Source organism: Prionailurus bengalensis, chromosome X (assembly GCF_016509475.1).
Source record: "Prionailurus bengalensis isolate Pbe53 chromosome X, Fcat_Pben_1.1_paternal_pri, whole genome shotgun sequence".
Taxonomy (NCBI): Eukaryota; Metazoa; Chordata; class Mammalia; order Carnivora; family Felidae; genus Prionailurus; species Prionailurus bengalensis.
Window position 1 is genome coordinate 100,926,244 of NC_057361.1, and position 6,415 is coordinate 100,932,658.

Below are 6,415 nucleotides of genomic sequence, written 5' to 3' on the forward strand. Positions count from 1 at the left end.
CAGACGCCCAGCTGACTGAGCCACTCAGGTGTCCCCCATCTTGGTAATCTTTGAAAGCCCATTTCAAGACCCCTCCTTCAAGAAGCCTTTCCTGACTTCTGTAGCCTTCACACATATTATTACTTATATGTGGAACATGTTTTTTACTGCCCTTCTTGTCTAATTCCCACATCTGGCATGGATTTTTCTACCTCAGGAGGCCTTCTTGACACATCAGACAACATCAGTGTTTGGGTTTTTTAAGACACATTCTTACAAACATTTGTGGATTTCCCTGGCTATCATTGTGTTGTTAAATTTCAGTTTAATTCCACGGTGGTCAGTGAACATATTAAGTATGATTTTAATCATTTAAAATTTGTTGAGACTTGCTTTATGATGCAGCATATGGTCTATTTTGATAAATGTTTCATGTGCACTTAGAAACAATGTGTATGGGATAGTTTTTCAGTTCAGTGTCCTATAAATGTCAATGAGGTCATTTTTGTTCATTGTTGTAGCAGATGCCATGAGTACCTCACACGTATTCTTGGGACACTGCCATGTGCCCTGGCTTACTTGGAATTGCCAGCGACTTGCAGCTCTGTGACCAAGGGCTTTTTCCAAAATGGTGGAAGGTCTTGCTGCCCACATGCACGTTGTAGGCCCTAAGTGCTAGAGATTGATACCCCTGGAGAGCAGCCCTCAACTGATTACTCTTGGGAGTAGGTGTATAAATATGCCAGGTCTGCTACCCCTCGGTTGGGATAATGCTGAGGGATATTTTTTTTAACCGCTTCTCAGTGATGACTCATAACAATTAGTCCCATTGCCCACAGTACAATGTAGCAGTAACCGGCTTTTCTTTTCTTTAACAATTCCCTAGTCCACTACCAGTATTCCCTGAACCTCATGAGTCAGTTGCTAGCACTTGAATCCTGATATCCAGATCTGCTTCTGGGAAAGCCTCAACTGAGACAACTTGTTTATATCTTCTATATCCTCACTATTTTATTTTGTTTTGTTTTGTTTTGGTCTGGTTGTCGTGTCATTTAGGGAGAGAGATGTGTTAATATCTCCTAATCTGATTGTGGATTTGTACATTTTTTTCCCTTTTGCCAACATACGGTTAATACATTTTCAAACTATGTTATTGGTTATATGCAGATTTAGAATTGTTCCTTCCTGTTGAGGTGACATTTTGTCATTGTGAAATTTGCCTCTTTGTCTCCTTTCCTGTCTATTTTCTTACTTTAAAGTCTGATATTAATACAGCTACATTAGCTCCCTTTGAGTTAATTGTATCCAATGGGATATCTTTTATACTCTTTATTTTCAACTTTTATATTTTCCTTATATTTAAGGTATGTCTTTGGTAAGCAAAACATGTTTGGGTTTTGTTTTCATTGTTAGTCTGGCAATATTTGTCTTTTATTTAGAGTCTTTAGTGATTTTTATTTAGTGTCATTATTGATGTATGAGTTTTTTTATCTACCAATTTACCAATTTATCTACTTTCTTTTGGGCATGTCTTGGCTGTGTTCCTCTCTTTACCTTGCCTTGGATTCTTCTGAATTAAGTGTTATTTTTAAAAAAATTGTTAATGTTTGTTTATTTTTGAGACAGAGAGAGAGAGAGAGAGAGAGAGAGAGTGAGAGCGGGGGAGGGGCAGAGAGAGAGAGAGGGAGACACAGAATCCAAAGCAGGCTCCAGGCTTCGAGCTGTCAGCACAGAGCCCAACGTGGGGCTTGAACCCACAAACCTTGAGATCATGACCTGAGCCTAAGTCAGATGCTTAACCAACTAAGCCACCCAGGCACCCCATAACTGTTTTTTTTATTCTATTTCTTTTATTATCTTGTTAGTAATAAATCATTCATATTGTTTAGTGGTTACCCTAGGGATTACAACATGCATCCTTGTCTCATTAAAGTATAATATAAATTACTGCTTTTATTACTTCCCAAAGATACAAGGACCTCTTAATACTTTACCTCTATTCATTTTCCTCTTATATTTTGTGACATTGTTGCCAAGAATCTTGATTTTATGCATATTTAAAGCCACATAATATAGAATTACTCTTACTTTAAATGGTCAATATCCATTTAAGTTTACCTTTTCATGAGTTGACATTTTTTTTTTTTTAGTTTTTTCAATGTTTATTTATTTTTGAGAGAGAAGGAGACAGCACGAACAGGGGAGGGGCAGAGAAAGAGGGAGACACAGAATCCTTAACAGGGTCCACACTCCGAGCTGTTAGCACAGAGCCTGACTTGGGGCTTGAACCTACAAACCGCGAGATCATGACCTGAGCTGAAGTCAAATGCTTACCCAACTGAGCCACCCAGGCGCCCCAGGAGTTGTCATTCTTTGCTGCATTGCTGTACTTCTATCTTAGATTGTTTCTGTCCCATAAATATTTCCTTTTTAGTATGTATTTTAGTGCAAATTTGCTAGTAATTCTTTGAGCTTTTGTTTGTCTGAAGATGTTTTATTTTGCTTGCATGTGTGAAGATATTTTCATTGTAAATTGTATGGTGAGTTTGTAGGTATTTGCTTTCAGTCCCTTAAAGAACTATATTATTCTTCCTTTAGGCTTTCCTAGAAAATAAAAAATAATAAAAAAAAAACAGCTGTTAGTCTTATTGGTGCTCTTTGGAATGTAATGGAACTTTAAAAACAATCCTTTGGCTAATTTTAAACATTGTCTTTGATTTATAGAAGTTTTACTGTCATGTGCTGTGTGTGTGTGTGTGTGTGTGTGTGTGTGTGTGTACATGTATATAGATATATATACTGCTTGTGTTCATAGATACCCTCTTATCTATGGTTGATTGTGTTAATCACCTTTGGAAAACTATCAGAAAGCTGTTGGCTGATATCATTCTAAATATTCTTTTGATCCATTCTCTCTCTTCTCTTCTTAGATTCCATTTACACATATAATAGACCTTTTATATTTTATTTTTTTTCCTTCCTATGCTTTACTCTGTACCTTTTTTACTAACCTGTCATCCAGTTTAGTATTTGTCGATTCTGCTATGTATGATCTGCTGTTAAATCAATCAAATTCTTAATTGGGTTATTTTAATTTTTATTCATTTTAAAGCTTATTTCTAAGATTTTCATCTGATTATTTTTATTATTTATTTGTGAAAATTTCCATCTTTTTGTCCATATAGTTGAAGATTCTCATCATAGTTCTTCATAAATCTGAATCTGATAGCTTCAGTATCTGGTTTACCAGTGGTTGTGTTTCTATTGACCATCTTTTCTCTTGGATTTCAGTCATTGGTCCTGTTTCATGCCATGCCTGTCAATTTTATGTTGAATAGTAGACATTATACAAGTAAAAATTAAGAGGCTCTGGATCCTATTGTCTTCCCTTAGAGAAGATACACCTTTATTCTTGCAGGAAGATAGAGTATGGTCAAATTACCTAGATCATATTGAGACTGGCCTGTTTACATTTTGATCTTTCTCTAGGATATATCTTTTTTAGAGTATTAGCAAAAAGCCTTGGTCATTTACCATGCTACTTTTTCTTTTGTAGGCCCTGAACTCTGTATTTTATCTCCTCTTACAGGTACTTTTTGTTTGGTTTTTCAGAATAACCCTCTTCACAAGTGCAGCTTATGACTCATAAAATTGTTTCAAGGGAAAAGTATGCATAGTATGTTAGACTTACTTCTCTGTAATTCCCTTTTCTCTGAACTGTTGTGCCTTAGATTATGGCTTTTTTAGTAGCCCTAAATGCAAATATTTGTGTTATAAGCCCAGAGAGACTGCTGCAAGCTCAAGAAATCTGCATTCTGTTAGCTTTCATGTTCCTTGCAAGAAATGGCAAATGTCCTAAGAAGTAAAATAGCCATAATTTTAGAGTTTCCTTCAATGTGTCTTCATTCTCCCTTGAGCTTGATGCCTCAAGTACTAGCTGCCTTTGCTGAACTCTGAACATTATAATGTTTTCTTGGGGTTGTTTGATACCTGCTATTCCATCTAGGTCAGAAGGAGACTTTTAAACCTACATTTTAAAGTCTCTTCTTGCTACTTATAGAAATATAGGTTAACAACTATTTTCTTTTAGAACGTTGGACATGTCATTACACTGTTTCAGTTAATAAGTTATCTGTAGTCATTTTGTTAGTCCTGTGAAGCCAACATGTCTTTTCTCTGGCTAGATTTAATATATTCCCTTTGTCTTTGATTGTTACTAGTTTCCTTATGATGTGTCTATGTATCATTTTATTTGTATTCATATTCCTGTGATTTATAGTACTTCTTGAATTTGTGGCTTAATGTCTTTTATCTGTTTGGGATATTTTCAGACGTTACATCTTCATTGTTATTTTTGTCCACTTTTCTTTCTCCTTTCCAATCATACATATTTATGATTGTTATATGTCTATCTATGTATTGTTGTGGTATTGGGTATATGTATGTTATATATTGTTATATATCATGGTTTATATATCTATACGATTATATGTATGTGTGTGTGTATATATATACATATATATGCTTTTTGTTTATTCATTTGTTTCATTTAGATTACACTTGTGAGTGAAATTATATGGTATTTGTCTTTCTCAATCTGACTTATTTCACTTAGTATAGTACCTTCTGTGTCCATTTATGTTGTCTCAAATAACATGATCTCATCTTTTCTATAGCTGCATAAACATTTATCTATTGATGGACATTCAAGTTGCTTCTATATCTTGGCTATTATACATAATGCTTTAATAAACATAGGGGTGCATATATCTTTTTGAGTTCCTGTTCTCATTTTCTTCAGGTAAATACACAATAGTGGAATTATTGGATCACATGGTATTTCTATTTTTTAATGTTTATTTTGAGAGAGTGTGAACAAGGGAGGGGCAGAGAGAGGGGGACAGAGAATCTGAAGCTGGCTTCGTGCTGACAGCAGCGAGCGAGTCTGATGTGAGGCTCAAACTCACAAGCCGCAAGATCATGACCTGAGCTGAAGTCGGATGCTCAACCAACTGAGCCACCCAGGCACCCGGTGGTATTTCTATTTTTAATTTTTTGAGGAACCTCCATACTGTTTTGCACAGTGGCTGCACCAATTTACATTCGTACACCAATCGGGGGTTTCTTTTTCTCCACATCTTTGTCAACACTTGTTACTTCTTGTCTTTTTGATTTTAGCCATTCTAACATGCATAAGGTGGTATCTGATTGTTGATTTGATTTACATTCCATGATGATGAGTAATGTTGAACATCTTTTCATGTGTCTGTTGGTCATCTGTGTGTCTTCTTTGGAAAAATGTCTGTTCAGGTCCTCTGCCCATTTTTTAGTTGGATTGTCTGGGTTTTTTGGGGGGTTGAGTTGTGTAATTATTTTTCATTATATATTTTGGAAACTAACCCCTGATTAGATATATAATTTAAATATATTGACCCATTCCACAGGTTGCCTTTTTCTGTTGTTGATTGTTTCCTTTGCTGTGAAAAAAGCTTTTTATTTTTCCTATATATTTTTATTAAAACATTTTTTTCAAAAGCTTTTTATTTTGATGTAGTCTCAATAATTTAGTTTTGCTATTGTTTCCCTTGCCTTAGGAGCCACATCTAGGAAAATGTTGCTACAACCAGTGTCAGAGAAATTACTGCCTGTGCTCTTTTGTACAATTTTTATGGTTTCAGGGCTCACATTTTGGTCTTTAATCCATTTTGAGTTTGTTTTTGTGTATGGTGTTAAAAGGTGGTCCAGTTTCATTGTTTTACATGTAGCTGTCCAGTTTTTCCAGCACCATTTATTGAAGAAATTATCTTTTCACCATTGTATATTCTTGCCTCTGTTGTCATATATTAATTGACCAAATAATTGTAAGTTTCTTTCTGGACTCTCTATTCTTTTATATTGATATATGTGTCTACTTTTATGCCAGTACCATACTGTTTTAATTACAACAGCTTTGTAATGTATCTTGAAATCTAAAATTGTGATGCCTCCAGCTTGTTTTTTTTTTTTTCAAGATTGCTTTAGCTATTAGAGGTATTTTGGAGTTCCATACAAATTTTAGTATTATTCTAGCTTTGTGAAAATGCTGTTGATATTTTAATAGGGATTTCATTGAATCTGTAGATTGCTTTGGGTAATATCAGCATTTTAACATTATTAATTTTTCTAGTTCATCAACATGGAATATCTTTCCATTTATTTGTGTCATCTTCAATTTCTTTCATGTTTTATAGTTTACAGAGGACAGGTCTTTGACCTAATTGGTTAAGTTTACTCCTAAATATTTTATTCTTTTTGGTGCACTTATAAATGGTGTTGTTTTTCTAATTTCTCTTTCTGCTACTTTGTTATTAGTGTATAGAAACACTACTGATTTCTGGGTATTAGTTTTGTATGCTACAACTTTACTGAGTTCGTTTTTTATTTCTACTAGCTTTTT

At 34.5% G+C, this 6,415-nt stretch overlaps 1 non-coding gene across 1 annotated transcript; it reads right to left on the bottom strand.

Annotated features, from left to right (window-relative positions):
* Positions 1 to 1,712: 1,712 nt before the first annotated feature.
* TRNAL-UAG lies at positions 1,713 to 1,797 on the bottom strand. Its single transcript has one exon. It is a non-coding gene; the product is annotated as a tRNA-Leu (tRNA).
* Between the last annotated feature and the right edge of the window lie 4,618 nt (positions 1,798 to 6,415).